This window comes from Tursiops truncatus, chromosome 1 (assembly GCF_011762595.2).
Source record: "Tursiops truncatus isolate mTurTru1 chromosome 1, mTurTru1.mat.Y, whole genome shotgun sequence".
In the NCBI taxonomy this organism is placed as follows: domain Eukaryota; kingdom Metazoa; phylum Chordata; class Mammalia; order Artiodactyla; family Delphinidae; genus Tursiops; species Tursiops truncatus.
The window spans coordinates 75,016,718-75,035,394 of NC_047034.1; the positions used below are offsets into that span (position 1 = coordinate 75,016,718).

Sequence of the window (18,677 nt, forward strand, 5' to 3'; positions counted from 1 at the left end):
TGAGCCCCTAGGAGAGTCCTCAGCTCCTCTAAACATAAGGAGTTAACAAACAATATTCTTAAATACAATCTACAACAGCCTCCAAGTTCCCCATTTTTTATTTGACACTTGTCAAACATAAATCTTCATTTGTCCTTTATTTCACGATGATTTCCCTGCAAGCTAGGCATTTCCATGTCTCCTTCCCACTCCACATGTTGACTTCTTTAGACTCCCAGGCTCAGTGCAATCAGTTGTCAATCTTTTTGAGCTGGGAGATGCTCAGGTGGTGAAAATGTTTCCACTGTTTTTCTACCTTTTCCAAAATGAGTAGCTCCCTTTGAGCTCTTGGTTTTGATGACCCTAAGTGTGTTCTGTAAGAGCGGGATGCTCATTTTTAAGGGAACCTGGCATTGGCCCCCATGAAGGAGTCAGAGATTGGGTCTGTACATTAACAAACTGACAGCAGAGGAGCACCCATGGCTCACTACTTCAGAAGACATGTTGAAATCATTTGTGTCTCTGCCTTGACACTCTCCAAGTTACAGGTGGTTCCAATTTTCAGCTCGTGGCAGAAACCATAAGCCAAGGAAGCAAATAAGTGTTTCTATAAACTGTTGAAAAGAAACACTCTCCTGCTACCTAACTGTGAAATGCCCAACTTGGGACTTCCATTAACTTTTGACCTTTCTTAGAAACCCATATGGAGAGGATTCAGTTTTTCTAAGTTGGCTACCGAAGACTTGGGTAGCTTTTTAGCAGCAGTATTAGGGTCCCAATTTCTTCAATATACCACAATGGATTGGCTTTCAGACCCCAGCCCAATATGTTATACAGGTACATGTGAATTGATTTCTAGGGATTTAATCCAGGTTATTTGTTCTGCTGCTTCGGTTCTCCCATCATCATCAAGATGGTTCAAATACAGGAGACCACAAGTATCAGTTCTATTATTTCACTCTAGAAACGTGTGTGTTAGCAGATGACAACAAAATGTTCCAAGACTGTCCAAATGAATACAGGCTCTCCCTCTTCAGCTAGGAGAATACGTTTCTGGAAATGGGAACGCTAGCTATAAAGCCTTTTTTGAGATGTTGCTCTGGTGTTGCAAGGTGGTAGAGTTTTCTTCAAATGCTCTGAACTTATAGACGTCTCTGCCCCCGATTTCTTCCAGCTATCAGTCATTCAACTGTTGATCAATCCTCCCAGGCTGTGGCATAGTTAGGAAATCTTTTCAGTGTCAAAGAACTTATTCCATTCCCTGATTATCTGTTGATCTTTACCCTTGTTTCCTGAATTCTTTCCTCAAAGATGCCTCCAATCCCTGCAAAACTCCCAATTTAACATTCAGCAGGATATCCTTCCTTTATTTTTTTGTGGCAGGCATAGCACCATCACTCACACACATTTTGTTAGCCATTATGGGTCAAAACTGTCTCCCAGGGCACAAACTCAACTACAGAAAAATAGGTCACAGAGAAGTAAACAATATATTGCAGAACTCACTCAGCAGCTCCACAGCTCCCACCGTGGTCCAGGCCACCATCATCTCTCACCTGAAAATTGCAATAGCTTGCTAAACTTGCCCCTACCAGTTATTCTCTCCAAGCGGCCACAGTGTTCCTTTAAAGATGTTTCTCAGGTCATGTCACTCCTTGGCTCAAAATCCTCCAGGGACTTCACTTTCACTAACAGTAAAACCTGAACTTGGCTTCACCTTCTTCAGGTCTGTGCTCAAATGTCTCCTTAATGACAAAGCCTTCTCCAACCACCCTCTACCCCTGTACCACACTCCCAATTCCCTGTCCTGCCCTTTTCCCCATCATAGCACCTATCACCATATCACATATTATATATTCATTTATTTGTGTGGCAGATTGTATTCTCCAAGATGACCACAACAAGATTTCACATTCCACATACTTTTCTTACAACGTGATGTTTCCCTTTGAGAGATGTTTCCCATCGCTCTTGAATCGAAGTGGGCCTGTAACTGTGGTGGAAGCGATGCTATGTGACATCTGAGGCTAGGTCACAAAAAGCCAGACAACTTCTGCCTGGTCCTCTTGGGGCACTAAATCTTGGAACTCAGTCACTACAATATGAGGAAGCCTAGGCCACATGGAGAGGCCAACAGCTCACTGTTTTGACCAACAGCCCCAGCTTCAGTCCAAGCCAATAGTCATCATCAACTTCTAGACTTTTGAGGAAGCTTTTGAGATGACTTCAGCCTCAGCCACTGCATGAGACTCCAAGTGAGAACTGTTTAGCTTAGTCTAATCACCTCCCAGAACCGTGAGAGATAATAATAAAATTGTTGTGCTAACCCACCAAGTTTTGGGACCGTTTGTTATTCTGTAATAGATATTGGAACAATTTATGTGTATATTGTATGTCTCTCCTCACTAGAGTATAAGTTTCATGAATTCAGGGACTTTGTTTTCTTTGTCGTTGCATTCCCAGCATCTAGAACAGTGCCTGGCATATAGCAAGTATTCAATAAATATTTGTCGAATAAATGAATACATGCATGATGCATTTTCAGTATGGTATGCTAATGGTGATTGGTCAGTGGTAGATGGTACAATCTGCTGGGCTGCAGCTCATTGGCAGAGAGCATAAGCTGGCACTTAGAGCATGCCAAAATATTTTTCACCAAGAATATTTCAGAGGCAAATGACATTATAATGAATTGAATTATTGCAGGAAAGCATAAAATAGGATTAGAGCTTCATGCAGAATGTCTTTTGATGATTGATTCCATAATCCCAGCATGGGCTTTTCCAGATCAGGTCTGGAACGGTTTCAGAAGAATTTTCAGAAGGCTCAGTGGTTCTTCCAATTCAAGTAATAAAGTTCTTCCTAAGAATGACTAGTTGAAATCCTTCTCGTGTTTTTGAGATGTATGAAATGGGATGATGAAAATGGGTGGTGGTGTGTGCATGCCCACAGGTGCACAATTTGGAATGCTTACCTCCACTGCCTATTTTCATCGTCTGGTGGTTTGGAGTGTGTACCTAGAGAAGGAATAAATGTGGTTGTGCATCTCCCCAGTCTTGCACCAAGTACCTTGATTTAGCATTTGGTTTGGAGCAAATATTTGCGTATTGCTTAAAGAGCAACAATATCCTCAAATATCTAAGGAAAATACTAAAATTTTATCATCACTTCAGGAGGTAATAAAGGAAAAAATTTCTTAGTTACTTGGAAAAGAGGTTAGTTTTTGTTTGAGGAAAAATAACAGGAGGATAGTCTTTAATGGACAGAGCAATTTCTTTGGGCCAGTCCACCTCAGCCTTGATTGGAGCAAAAAGCACAATTGTGGAGTCTACAGTTTCTTTGAATTGAAGATCTCTGCTGAGTCTATTCATCTCAAAAAAGTTTCCATACATGAACTACCTTAATAAGCAATCATGGGTGACTTCCTTCCAGAATCCAGAAGGGTTCAGGGTAAAAATGGCTTTTAAAAGTTCTTCACTTAAAGCTACCTGACCGAATGTCTCGTGAAGAAGAACGAGTGCCATTTTGATGCCTTTGTTCCAATATCAGTCGTTGGTGCCATTGGGCCTCACCATCTGGCCTGTGGCATGAGGTTCCCCTTTTGATTAGGTATAAACCTTGAGTGGAAAGTGTGGAGATTCCCAAAATTTCCTTGGAAAGTCCAGGGAAGTATTTTCTTTGGAAGTCCCATCTTTCTCACCAAAATTTAGATATTGCTTCTGGGCTAATTATTTTTCATTTCATTTTTAAAAAATTTTTATTTATTTATTTATTTATTTGCAGGCCCAGACAAACTTGACTAGAAAAGAAGCCCGGGCAGGGGTTAGGATGAGCACAGCACATGACGTGCCACGCGCTCCAACCAATTGAAAAACCACGAAAGGGGGAGGGCGGAAGTGACGAGCCGTATCCCTCCGCGGGGCGAGAGGGTCGGTGGGGGGAGTCGGCGTCTCTCTCCCCCGCGCCAGCTCCCGTACACGGAGCCGCATTCCTTGGCCCCCCCGCCCCCCTCCCTCGGGGCCCCCCCGCCCCCCTCGGGAAAAAAATCCACCCCAAATCACTCGAACCCGAGGGAGGTTTCCTTTCACCCTCGGGAGACGCGCTTTCAACGGTTCCCTCTTCTTCGTCTCCCCCCAAGCCCCCGTCCCCTCCCCTGCTCCCACCCCCTTCTCCCGGCGCCGGGTGCAAGGTCCCTTTAAGGCGACGGCGCCTTCCTCGGGTCAGACTACCGGCGGCGACGACCACGGGAGGTGAGTGAGCGAGCGAGCTTTCTCTCTCCCCACCCCCCTTCTCCCGGGGGTTCCGTTATCTTTTCGCTCGGCGAGGCGTTCCGAGGCGAGACAATGAGAGGGGGATGGGGCGGGAGCGCGAGGGGTGGGGGTGGGGGCCCGGTGGCGCGCGCCCCCGCCCCCCTCGAGTGGCGGCGCGGCCCGCGGCGGCGGGCGTGGGGTGCGGCGCGCGAGCGCGTGTGTGAGTGCGTGCGCCCTGGGAGCCGCGCGGCGGGCCGGGCAGGCCCTTGTCTGCCTGCCGGCCGCCCCCGGCGCCTGCAGCGGCGCGCGCGCGCGCACTCGCGGTCCACGGCCCCGCACACACCCGACGTCCACACGCACACCCGGCGCGAGGCGTCTCGGAGGAGTGGGCGGGCGCGGGCGCGGGCGGCGGCCCGCTGGGGAAGAGGCGGGGGCGCGGGCGGCGGCGAGACGGCGGGGCGCGGCGGGAGGGGAGGGCGAGGCCGCGCTGGGGAGGCGGGCGGGAGGGGCCGTGGGCCGACGTCCCCCGGGGGTGGGGATGGTGCTCGGCCGTCCCCGCGCCACCCCCGCCGGGGAACGAGTGGGGCGCTCTCTTTGAGCGCGAGGAGGAGAATGAGTGATTGCTTAGTCTCTCCCTTGTGTTATGTAATCCCCGCTCGGTCGTATAGTACACCCGAAGCCTTAGTGCACCGCGGTTTACAAAGTCTCCTCCCCCGGCTCTAAATTTTGGGGTGGCGCCGTGATTTATAAAATGGGATGTGGCGGAAAAAGCTTTATTTTCGTATGGTTATATCCTGCCGCGGTGGGCGCCATGTTTATCCCAGGGACTATTTTCTCTAGATTCTTAGCACCTTCTGAAAAGGAGTGATGTTGATCCATCTGCTTTCTCTCCATTCTGCGAGTTTTCCTGATTTCCTCTTCTGTCAGACGCGGGATTCTCTCAAATTGTTAATAATACTGGACGTTTCTCTCATTGTCTTGGATATTTTTAGCTCAGAAAAAGGTAGAGCTGGAAAGAGTAAGTCGTTTAGCCCAGATCTCTTTTTCGAGATGGAAATTGAGATACAGCTGTCCTATCGGAACAGCCGTCGTTCTGTTGCAGACTGTGGCCCAGCCCTCTACACTCTTTTAGAGACCTCCCACCGCAGCTCAAAACCCCACAGAAGTACAATTTCACTTTCAAAGGAATTTTCCCATCTAGATGAAGGGAAACGGCGGGGCCGGGGGGGGACTGCTTCTTGGCGAACGACATTGAATTTTGAGACCCCTTGCTTTTGGAACTGGGAATTGGACTTTGAACTACTTAGCACAATCGTTCTTAACTTCGGGGTGCATAAAAAGTACCTTGCAGATCGCTAAAAGTGCGGTTTGGGGCGGCCTCATCCCCAAGCTTTTTTGGATGGGATGGGGAGAGGGGTATCATCTCTACATTTTTAATCTGCAATCCTTCAGCTGAGACTGATTAGGGTAACCACCATATTGAGTTTTTGATCCAGCATAAAGGTGCGCAGACTATAATCTTCGAACAATTAAGTGGCAATCTATGCCCTTGATTTCCTTCCCCTTTCATATATTACGGTTATAACGTACCAGCTATGCTGATGTATCTCAAACTAAAGGAACTAACAGAATGAAGACTCTTGGGATGAACAGAATTTTGTTAGTTTCCACCCCCACCTTGAACCAGTGGCATAATCTAGAAAAGCAGTTCCCAGAATGTGGTCTGCTGACCCCTGGGAATCCCCTCAGGCCCATTCAGGAGAGCTTCGAGGTCATAACTGTTTTCAAAATAATACTGAGACACTGTTTATCTTTTTCACTGACATTTGCACTTATGATCCAAAAGCAACACTTGATAAAACTACTGCAGGAAACTCTATACTTACTTGAGAATGTCCTTGATGAAGCAGTAAAAATAATTAGTTTTATTAAATTTCAGCTCTTTAGTACATGTCTTTTTAATTTATAAGAGTCTATGACCAAATGGGAAGTGTGCTTGAAGCACTTAACACCGCCTGCTGAGGTAGATCTTTGTTATAAGGAAAGGCACTTGAGAGATTTAGTTGTGAGTTACTTGTTTCCTGGAACAGCATTTTTACTTGAACGACTGATAAACTACAGCTTTTGACACTTGAGTGTTTGTGGATGTTTTCTTGAAAAAAGTGTGAGCTTGTCACTTCAAGGAAAACGATAGTATTTGTTCCCAGTGATAAAAATTTGAGAGTGAAAATTAGAATTTTTAAAAAGTTGATACCTCAACTGTAACAACTTCCTGGTACTTGAAAGACTTTTCTTATGTCAGTTTTAATAACTATGTTTTTTTTTATATTGTATGATGAAATGTGTCAATAGTTGGAAGATAGGCATAATTCAGTAAGTCTGTATTTTCCAAATGACCATTGCATGAAGTCACCATGAGTAAGAAATCATTTCAAAATTTAAGGTACATCAATGGATTTTAACATAACATTCATTGATAGGGTTTCAGGTTCCAAGATGCAGTTATCCTTTAAGAAACTATCATTTGTCTAGTTTTAGTACTGTATCAATATAAAAACTATCTGAAAAGGTTTTTAGAATACTTTTCCCTTTTTCTATCTGTGTGACAGCAGATCTTTGTTATATACTTAACCAGAACAACATAGAACCACAGACTGAATGCAGAAGCAGTTATGAGAATCAAACTCTTCTATTAACCTAGACATGAAAGATTTGCAAAAATGTAAAACAACGTTATTTCACTCTTTGGGGGAAAAATAGTAATTTTTAATTGAAAATGTTATTTAAGTTAACCTGTAATGGGTTTGTTTTTGAATATACTGATAAGTATTCACATTTTTTATGATTTAATTTCTAATGTAAATATCAAAAGGTAAAGTCCACATAAAAAAAAGCTCTTTGGGATCCTTAATAATTTTAAGAATGTAAAGGGGTCCCAAGACCAAAAACTGGGTCTGTCCTGTCCTTCTCCTTAAATCATCCAAATCTGTCTCCCTATAGAAACTTCCGCAGAATTCAGAAATGTTGGAGTTAGTAATGGAAGAGGCAATGACTTGGGGAAGAATTCCAGAGCAAAAAAAGCTTAGTAAATATCCCAGCCAGGATTCAAACCAGCTGTAACCTAGGGCAAGTTACTTGAACTCTCTAAACTTCGTTTTGACCTTATCTGTAAAATGTATTACTTAGGGTATATAGTGAGAATTAATTGTGATAATGTAAAGTGCATAATGCCTGTTATTAAATCATAGTAAAATAAAATGTATTCCAGACAATGTTTCAGTCTTTATTCTCCATATATGTCTTTTTGTTGAAAGTGGAGATTTCTAATTTAAATTACAAACCCTAGAGCTGGTGGTGTCTTTGTCATAATATCAGTATGGTAAGACTTTGATAGATTCTTTGGCAATCTGGTTTGTGATAATAAGCCATATCCACAAAAACGTATTTTTACATGTAACTCCAGAGGAGAGGAGAAAGGACTAATATTTTACTAGTATTTGGCAGAGTTAAATAAAATTGAGTAGAAATGGAATTTAGACAACATACAACTGTCAGTGAAGAAGAACTTTTCTTGGGAGAAGAACTGAATATTGTACCCTTTAAAAATAGGAAACTTAGGGCTTCCCTGGTGGCGCAGTGGTTGAGAGTCCGCCTGCCGATGCAGGGGACACGGGTTCGTGCCCCGGTCCAGGAGGATCCCACATGCCGCGGAGCGGCTGGGCCTGTGAGCCATGGCCGCTGAGCCTGTGCATCCGGAGCCTGTGCTCCGCAACGGGAGAGGCCACAACAGTGAGAGGCCCGCGTACCGCGGGAAAAAAAAAAAAAAAGGAAACTTAACTGCTCACTTTAGTTGTTGTTTTAGTAAAGAACCCATAATGAATATATTTGGGTTCTTCTTGATAGGAGATTTGCTGCTAGATAAGTGGAAAGTATTTTATGTTTGAGAATATTAGGCAGATTATTAAGACTATTTAAGAACCCATTGTGAATATTATATGTGAGGTTCTACAGCAGTTACTGTGAGGGACAAAATGGGCCATACGGAAGACTGGGTAAATAAATGCTTCTTATTACAAGTTTAACAATAATTAGTTTTATAGCCATACTAAGTATTCAGCCCTGTAGGTTTTCTGGAATTAATCCCTTTTAAAGTCAAAAATTGAAGTAACTTGAATACAGATTTTTTTGAGGATTATTATTGTTTATTCCTAACTCAGGAGCAAGAGAGTGGTATTCTTAAATTTGTTGTTTAAGACATTTTTTCTGTTCCAAATGTTCTTTTTATCTTGATTTATGTATGAGTGGGTATGCGCTAGCAGTGAATTGAAAATGTTAGATACTGAATTCTTCATTCCTGGAGTTTACTTTAGAGCTATAAAAGAACCAGACAAATTAAAGGAATTCAATGCTTCAAGAGCCAAATCTGTCTGGAGAGTTTTGGTAGAAAACATGTTTTCCTAATCTTATTTGAGGTGAAGATAGGTAGAGATTTCTGCCCATTAAATACTTCAGAGGTAGACTGACAGTTGTAACTGAGGGATTCTTTTTGCTGCTTTTAAATAAGATTGTATAAAGAGTCTCTTTGTATCTTGCTTTTCAGTTATGTAGGCTTTTACTGACTAGCTGATTTTATAGGACCTGAGTATAAGGTAGACTACCATATTTGCCAGCATTTAAGGTACAATTCAGTCCTCCCTAGAAAGGTATGTATCTGGTACACCCATATTATGGATGGAAAGATGAATGCCAAAGACTTAAAGACTGTGGGAGTCACTAATAGTCCCGTGTGAGTTGCAGTGTTGAGTAAAACCTACTGAGTGCACGAAAATCACGTTACCAGTGTAATTACTGCTACAAAATACAGAAACCAGATAGGTTACCAAGATGTCAGATAATCATGATGCGTTGATTAATGGAAGACGGCAGTGTTCATCTCATCTTACAGTACCTCCTTGGTAACCTGTATAACTCAACTTCGATTTATTTTTTTCTAACATTTAATTATGGTGCAACATCTTTAGAAATGTGTATATATAATCTATGTGAAAATTGCTCCTAGAAATGAGAACAAGTTAACAGAAAATTCAACCCATGAGGCTACCAGTTTGATTTAGTAAATGGCAAAAAGAAAATGGCAGAATATAGTAGAACAAAATATCACAACCAAGATATGAGTAGGTAGTTATTCCCCATTACTTTTTTCTTTTCTTTTTTAAATTTCAGCTTTATTGAGGTGTAATTGACGTATAAAATTGTATGATGTTAAACTGTACATCATGGTGATTTCATATACATAAATATTGTGAAAGGATTCCCCCCCATTCAGTTAATTAACACATCCATCACCTCACATATTTATCTTGTGTGTATGTGAACATTCTCCTCTTTTAGCAAATATCAATTATAGTGTTATCAACTATAGCCACCATATTTTATGTTAGATTCCCAGACCTTGTTCCTCTGATCCCCCCAACTTTTTATTTTAAGAAAATTTCATGCGTGTAAAAAAGGTGAAAGAATACTACAAGGAGTGTCTACAATGAACCCACCACCTAGACACAACGATTTTTTTTTCATAAATTTATCCATTTATTTATTTTTGGCTGCGTTGGGTCTTCATTGCTGCATGCGGGCTTTCTCTAGTTGTGGTGAGCGGGGGCTACTCTTCACTGCGGAGCGGGGGAGTCTCTTGTTGCGGAGCACAGGCTCTAGGCGCACGGGCTTCAGTACTTAGGGCTCGTAGGCTCTAGAGCACAGGCTCAGTCGTTGTAGTACACAGGCTTAGTTGCTCCGCGGCATGTGGGATCTTTCCGGACCAGGGCTCGAGCCCACATCCCCTGGATTGGCAGGCGGATTCTTAACCACAGCGCCACCAGGGAAGTCCCGACACAACCATTTTTCATGTTGGCATATTTGATGTCTGTAAGAAAACGCCAAAATATATATTTGCTGAACCACCTGAAAGTCACAGTCATGATACTTCCACTGAACATTTCGTGCATTTGCTAAGAATAAATACGTTCTCCTACATAACTCTAATACCACTATTCTTTCTAAGAAAATTAAAAATAATTTCCAAATATCGTCTTGTATCTAGTCTATATTCAAATGTTCCGGTTCTCCCCAATATGTCATTTATAGCTTTTTTATGAACCAGAATCCAGTAAAGGTTTACATGTTGCATTTTGTTACATCGCTTTAGTTTCTTTCAGTCTGGTTTAGTCTTCTCACTCTGTGTGTGGGCATGCATGTATATATACATGTGTGTGTGAGATTGACATTTTTAAACTGTGTTAGTAGTTTTATAAAATATTCCCTATTCTGCAGTTGTCTTATTTCCTTTTAAAATGTCCCACTTTTTGGATTTATCTCATTATTTCCTTGAGGTGCTACTTAACTTATTCCTCTACTGCTGTATTTCCTAAAAACTGGAAGTTAAATTTAAGTGCTTGGTTTGATTCAGGTTAAACATTATTGTCAATAGTTTTTGTTTGTTTACAGAAGAATAAGCCACAGACCAAACAGCTGATGACAGAGTTTGTATTATTGGCTAACATTTTTCTGTTTAAACTTATTACTGTCATAACTTTTGGCTTTGAGACATAGAGCTACTTCCATAATTTTAAGTTTAAGCATAACAATAGGACTTTGAGAAGGACCACAGAAATAAGTTTGCATCGTGTCATTTTGGTTCACTGCCCTCTGAGAAAATGATTGGAAAGTTGAAGAGGCAATAAGAGCTGATATATTTAGCAAAAGCAACCCACAGAGGAATAGTAAAGGGGTGAAAACCAGAAATTTTAGAAATGGAGATTTTGGGACTTTGGGAAATTATTTTCACCAAGATTATTTACCAGTTAATACTGATAGTAACCATAAATTTACAGAACTAACATCATAATGCTAAAGTTTTGTAAGGAGAAATTACGTACCTAGGCAGGAACAAGTTTCACAGGTAGATCATTATAGGGTGAAACAAACTAGATGTATATGAGTTTTATAAAAATGTTTTTACCGTGTTAAGATGTAACCCTTTGAACAATTCATAGGGATCTTGTTCTCATCTTTTCTGTTGCAGAGAGGATAAATTATTTTAAAAAGAAATGAGAAAATTAACATAACATTGTAAGTCAACTATATTTCAATTTAAAAAAAAGAAATGAGAGTTCTTTATGCATAGAACGTGGGATGATTTTTTAAAAAATTTTCCCCTTCAGAACATGGATTCAGTTTGATCAGGGTTTCTCAGTCTTGGCACTATTAACATTTTGTGCCAGATATGTCCCCGTCTGTCTCGTGCATTGTAGGATGTTTAGTAGCACCCCTGGCCACTTGCCACTAGATAGATGCCAGTAGCACCCTTCCCCAACCCCACCCCTAGTTATGACTACCAAAAATGTCTCTAGACATTGCCATATGTCTTCTGGGGGCAGATTATCCCTGTTTGAGTATTACTGAGTTGGATAAAAGCCACTGGCATATGTGGATTCCTTAATGATCTAGGTTTCCCTTTATATAACCTATGTACAGACTTTGAACACAGTTCCCTTCTGCAGATATGCTGCACAGCTTGGGTGCTTAGTATATGTTGGAGAACACTGGAATATGATGACATTTTTTAGCTCTATTGGAAATTTTATTGAAGCTAGAAATGAGCTCTTCATTTGTAAGGTATAGGTCTTTTGCTTTATCTCATCCCCCTCCCACCTCCCAGTTTGCTTGGAAAAGAACCTTATTAGCTGTGTGTTATGGGTAAAGTTTTTGTTAGGAGTAGTTGATAAATTTGATATTTTTGAGGTGATCTGTTTATATCTTGGCATTCAAGAAAAGACAGTCTTTAAAAAAATAGTTACTGGGGACTATATTCAATATTTTGTAATAACCTGTAAGGGAAAAGAATCTGAAAAAGAATATATATATATATTATACATATGTATATTACATCCATATATATTTTATATATATGTATGTATAACTGAATCACTTTACTGACACAACATTGTGAATCAGTTGTACTTCAGTTTAATAAATAAGAAAGACATGGTTCCTGCCCTCTCAAATATTTCAGTCTAGTAGTTAAGGGAAGAATGTTAAATTGAGTATCTTTTAGTTAAATATGAATGTTCCTGTTGTTTCAGAGTATCAGCTGAGGGCCCCAAACTAAGAGTCATAGGAGCTAAGCAACCCCACATTATAAAGTATGTTACGGTGACTTCCCTGCCAGTCCAGTGGTTAAGACTCCATGCTTCCAATGCAGGGGGCGTGGATTTGATCCCTGGTCAGGGAACTAAGATCTTGCATGCCCTGTGGCATGGCAATAAATAGATAGTAAGTTACAAGACCATCTCTGCAGGACTTGTAAATTGGGTAAGTCAGAAGCTACTTAGGCTAGTGTTTGGAAAATTCGCCATTTCTTTGGAAGTTAAACATACACTTATCCTGTGGCCCAGAAATTCCTCTCCTAGTTATTTATCCAAAATAATGAAAACATATGCACATACAAAGACTTGTGCCCAAATGTTCATAGCAGGTTTATTCATAATAGCTGAAAAGTTGAAAACAACTGTCTGTCAACATGTGGATGGATAGTTTATCCATAAATGGAGCACTACTCAGTAATAAAAAATGAACAAACTACTGAAAAATGCAACAAAACATAGATGATTATGTTAAGGTAATGAAGGCAGCCTCAAAAAAAGTTACTTGCTAAAGGGCTTGGTTAAACTACATGCTGTGTCCTCTTTGTTAATCTTTGATCTTAAAAAAATTTTTTTTAACTATATGTAAATTCTGCATATAGAATTTATAGGGAAAGGTTGGAAAAAGAGTGGAAGTAATGAGAATTAGTTAGTAAAGTTTAAAAGATTGAAACATCTCCAGTAAGAATCTCAGGAGAAAATAGAAGTTTGTTTTAAGTTTCTAAGACAAGTCTTATTTGTAGATTTGGAATTTTTCTGCCAAATGACATAGAAGCGAAATTGAAGGTAGCTGACTAATAGTTGGGGGTTGATACGGAGATAATTTTATGTTTAAAATGAGCAGAGGGACATCCCTGTGGTCCAGTGGTTAAGAGTCCGCCTTCCAATGCATGGGACGTGGGTTTGATCCCTGGTCCGGGAACTAAGATCCCACATGCTGCAGAGCAGCTAAGCCTGTGCACTCTAGAGCCTGTGTGCATCACAGCTAGAGAGCCCTTGTGCCTCAACTACTGAGCCCACACACTCTAGAGCCCTCACGCCGCAACTAGAGAGAAGCCCACGCGCTGCAACGAAAGATCCCGTGTGCTGCAACTAAGACCCGACGCAGCCAAATAATTTTTTTTTTTTTTTAATGAGCAGAGAAGTCACTAGCATCTAGACTGCGATCTTGGAATATCATTCCACACCAAAAGGAATCAGGGCTCCTTAGAGAAATGGCTGATTCTAGGTCTGGGGCAAGAATGTATGAGATGAGCCTGAAACTTACAGCCAGGATTTTATCAAACACAAGGGTTGTGTCAGAAGGACTCAGGAGCTAACTGAGAAGTTCCCAGTAGCCAAAATAGGACACTTTGAGTATCAATAAGGATAACTGCAGTGGATCAAAACATATCAAATATGTTTAAATTGATGTGTCATATGATGTGATATAATGATAGTTTAAGAACAAGCTTATTGGACTTCCCTGGTGGCGCAGTGGTTAAGAATCCGCCTGCCAATGCAGGGGACACGGGTTCGAGCCCTGGTCCAGGAGGATCCCACATGCCACGGAGCAACTAAGCCCGTCTGCCACAACTGCTGAGCCTGTGCTCTAGAGTCCACGAGCCACAACTACTGAGCCTGCGTGCCACAGCTACTGAAGCCTGTGCATCCAGAGCCTGTGCTCTGCAACAAGAGAAGCCACCGCAAGAAGTCCGTGCACCGCAACGAAAAGTAGCCCCGGCTCACCGCAACTAGAGAAAGCCTGCGTGCAGCAACAAAGACCCAACATAGCCAAAAATAAAATTAATTAATTAATTTTTTAAAAAAGAACAAACTCATTGGTCACTTTGAGGAAGTGCTAGTAAAACAGATCATTATTTTGAAAACTGGTAAATAAAGGGAAAGAAGCAAGATGGAAAGAGTCGAGACTTTTACTATATGAACTGCACCACTGGGTAACCAAATAGTAGATATGTTTTGTTTTTTTTTTAAATCAAGGTGTTTCAGGTAATAAATGAAAAGGGAATGATAGATTTAGAATGACTAGATCAAGGCATTGAGCCTGGATAGAAGGATTCCTGTTGGAAGAAAATCCTGCTCTTGTGAGTAGTCTTGGGGGAAAAAAATGTTAAACCTGTATCTAATCATGTCTGTAGATCCAGCTATCAATTTCAGGATATACAGAGGCCAGAGGCATATATTAAATGCCATGTGTATGTAATCAACAGTATCCAGACTGTAGAAATTGCAAGAGGTGACCTGGTTCTTCAACAGATAAATTACAAGGTGGGGGGAAAAAGATGAAGGAAGATCTATAAATTAAAAGAGACCTGGACTTCCCTGGTGGTGCAGTGGTTGAGAGTCCACCTGCCGATGCAAGGAACACAGGTTCATGCCCCGGTCCGGGAAGATCCCACATGCCACGGAGCGGCTGGGCCCATGAGCCATGGCCACTGAGCCTGCGCATCTGGAGCCTGTGCTCCACAACGGGACAGGCCACAACAGTGAGAGGCCCGCGTACCGCAAAAAAAAAAAAAAAAAGAGGCCTAAGAAACTTACCAAATAATCATAATATGTGGACCTTATTTGAATCTGAACCAAACAAACTTTAAGAAATATGGTATTTAGTTAAGACATCGAAGCAACCTAAATGTCTATCAACAGAGGAATGGGTAAAGAAGATGTGGTAAATATATACAATGGAATATTACTCAGCCATAAAAAAGAATGAAATAATGCCATTTGCAGCAACATGCATGGACCTAGAGATTAACATACTAAGTGAAGTAAGTCAGAGAAAGACAAATATGTGATATCACTTATTTGTGGAATCTAAAAAAGGATACAAATGAACTTACTTACAAAACAGAAGGGGACTCACAGACTTCAAGAACAAATTTATGGTTACCAAAGGGGAAAGGTAGGGGGAGGGATAAATTAGGAGTTTGGGATTAACATATACACACTACTATATATAAAACAGATAATCAACAAAGACCTACTATATAGCACAGGAAACTCTACTCAGTATTCTGTAATAACCTATATGGGAAAAGAATCTGAAAAAAAATGGATATATGAATATGTATAACTGAACCACTGCTGTACACCTGAAACTAACACAGTATTGTATATTAGCTATATTCCAATATAAAATAAATTTTAAAAGAAATATGGCGTTTGAGAGAATTTGAGATTTCAGTGTTGACTAGATATTTGATATTGAGACTATAAATCTTTTAGACATATTAATGGTACTGTGATTTATTTATTTATTTTAATATTTGGCCATGCAGCTTGCGGGATCTCAGTTCCTCAACCAGGGATCAGACCCAGCCCCAGCAGTGAAAGCACTGCGTCCTAACCACTGGCTGACCAAGGAATTCTCTATGATTTTTCTTTCTTTTGGTACATGATCTTTTCAAGTCCTTATCTTTTAGAGCTACATAATAAAATATTTATAAATATGATATTAGAGATTAGTTTCAAAATAATATGAAGAAGAGAGGGCATAGATGAAACAAGATTGGTTGATAATTTTTGAAGCTGGGTGATGGATACATGTCTACTCTTTTTTTTTTTTTTTTTTTTGCGGTATGCGGGCCTCTCACTGTTGTGGCCTTTCCCGCGGCGGAGCACAGGCTCTGGACGCGCAGGCTCAGTGGCCATGGCTCACGGGCCCAGCCACTTCGCGGCATGCGGGATCTTCCCGGACCGGGGCACGAACCCGTGTCCCCTGCATCGGCAGGTGGACTCTCAACCACTGCGCCACCTGGGAATCCCCATGTCTACTCTTGTATATAATTTTTTTTTTTTGGCCCCAATCAAGGATCAAACCCAGGCCCCCTGAAGTGGAAGCATGGAGTCCTAACCACTGGACTGCCAGGGAATTCCCTACTCTTGTATATAATTAAAATTGATATCTCATTTTAGGAATAGCAGAAAAGGAATCACTACAGTCTTGATATAGAGATTCATAGTTGTAATATGATGAAAGTTTGCCCCTTTACTTGGTTACAGTATATGATTCTCAAATTTACTACCTGTGCAAGTTTTCCTCTTGATGTAGCATGGTGTTCCCTATGTGCTGGCTTTTAATTTCTGGAATTCAGGTTTTTACCTGGCACTTTTTCAGAAGAAATGAAAATGTCCCAAAACTGAGTAAGGATTGAAGTTCAATGTAAGGTTTTTGGTTTTGTTATTTATTTGGCTGCGTCTGGTCTTAGTTGCGGTTCATGGGATCTTTCCTTGTGGCCTGCAAGTTTCTCTCTAGTTGTGGTGTGCGGGCTCTGGAGTGTGCAGCCTCAGTAGTTGTGGTGCATGGGCTGTAGAGCATGAGGGCTTAGTAGTTACAGCTGCGGGCTTAGTTGCCTTGTGGCATGTGGGATCTTAGTACCCTAACCAGGAATCGAGCCTGCGTCCCCTACATTGGAAGGTGGATTCTTTTTTTTTTTAATAAATTTATTTATTTTATTCATTTTATTTTTGGCTGTGTTGGGTCTTCGTTGCTGCGTGCAGGCTTTCTCTAGTTGCTGTGAGCAGGGGCTACTCTTCATTGCAGTGCGTGGGCTGCTCATTGCGGTGGCTTCCTTGTTGCAGAGCACGGGCTTTAGGTACACGGGCTTCAGTAGTTGTGGCACGTGGGCTCAGTAGTTGTGGCTCATGGGTTCTAGAGCGCAGGCTCAGTAGTTGAGGCGCACAGGCTTAGTTGATCCGCGGCATGTGGGATCTTCCTGGACCAGGACTCGAACCTGTGTCCCCTGCATTGGCAGGCGGATTCTTAACCACTGGACCACCAGGGAAGTCACTGTTTGTTTTTGCATGTGAGATGTATTCCAAGCCTATGAGTACATTTATCCTTTATAGCAAAATAATAGGGTAGAGAGGGGAAAATTCCAGATTTTTCTTTTTCTTGTGAGAAATTAAGTTGAAGGTTCGGTGTAGAAAGAAATTAAACATGAGTAGACTGATAGTTTGGGAAGATTTACCTATTTAGTAATTCCTGTCTTCTTTGATCAAATATAGTTGAAAGGTGGTTATAGGCCATGGATCACTTGGAATACCGCAGAGAAAGATGGTGTTCCTTGAGCATCTTGGTAGAGATATTAAATATAGCATTTCATTATATTAATGAAGATTCCTTTTTGATAGCTGGAAAACTACTGAAGGGTGCTAAATTTGCATTTTTTAATTTTAAAGTTTATAAGGAATTTAATTCAGGTTGATACCTCTATTGTGGTATGGCCCATCTTTTCAACAGACTTAATTTTTTGACCCTGAGCTATAGGTGCTGAAATGAAAGGAATGATCACATTCTGAGATAGAAGAGGCTAGATCAGAAATAAGGACTGTTTGGAAAACTTGGTTTCAGTGTCTTTCAGAGATGTTTTACTGTGAGTCATAAAATATGCTCAGTCAGCAGATTTATTATTTTCCGAGTTGTCAGACCTTGTTGGTTAACTGTCTTCTCCATTGTAAAAACCTTGAAAAATATTTTCTAAGTGTAATTTTCTTTCCATTTTGAATCTTTTAATTTACATTGGTTGTCTTGGCAGAGCTTATATCTGAGGAGTTATTTTTCTTTCTCACTTGGTCAAAAGTAGTTAGGACATAAACATTCTTCTTTGCCATCGTTTCACATCTGCCTTTTCCACTCTGTTTCTTAGAATACCTTGTTCATGGTAGGAATAATATAATTTGACTCCTGTCAGATGGAAGAATCTTTCATTATTTTTATTAGTCTTCATTGTTTGACAGGATAAAACGTGAACTCAGTCTTTTATGATACTATAAATAGTTGAGGTAAAAGACCAGCCTGTGGATGTGCTATTAAAATATCCATAAGCATGACATTGAAAACCACAATTTGCATTCAGATAGCTCTGCTTATTCCCAAGGAAAGTTCTCTACAGATTGCTCAGCGTATGTATGGAGAGTTTGCTTGCAGCTGGTCACAGCTAAAAGAAGGTCCTTGAAAACCGTCTGTAGAGGTTATCCACAGTTTATATTCATTCTGCTGGATGTTTGATAGTATGCATTAATTGTCTGTTGGCTGTGGGCTCTAAGAAAGTTACACAGCAAACAAAGAACAATAGTATAAAATTAAGCAGTTAGAAAAGAGTTGTTTAGAATGTTACCTCTTTCAGTGGAACTAGACTGGAAAATACAAAAGTGTGTTGTGTAGTCTTGACTCAAAGAATGCCTTTGATATGGATTTGGCTTCTTTTTAATTCGGTTTCTGGCTAGCATTGTCTTTTGTATATGTAAA

At 40.9% G+C, this 18,677-nt stretch overlaps 1 protein-coding gene across 5 annotated transcripts in view; it reads left to right on the forward strand.

The window, feature by feature from the left end:
• Positions 1 to 3,953: 3,953 nt before the first annotated feature.
• Positions 3,954 to 18,677, forward strand: part of POGZ (pogo transposable element derived with ZNF domain) — a 48,041-nt gene continuing 33,317 nt past the window's right edge. For 2 of the 5 annotated variants that reach the window (XM_019919804.3, XM_019919808.3), the window contains exon 1: positions 3,954 to 4,229. The gene's annotated coding sequence lies outside the window, so the exon portion shown is untranslated. The remainder of the gene's footprint in view (positions 4,230 to 18,677) is intronic. The other 3 variants (XM_019919806.3, XM_019919807.3, XM_019919803.3) reach the window with 2 other exon arrangements.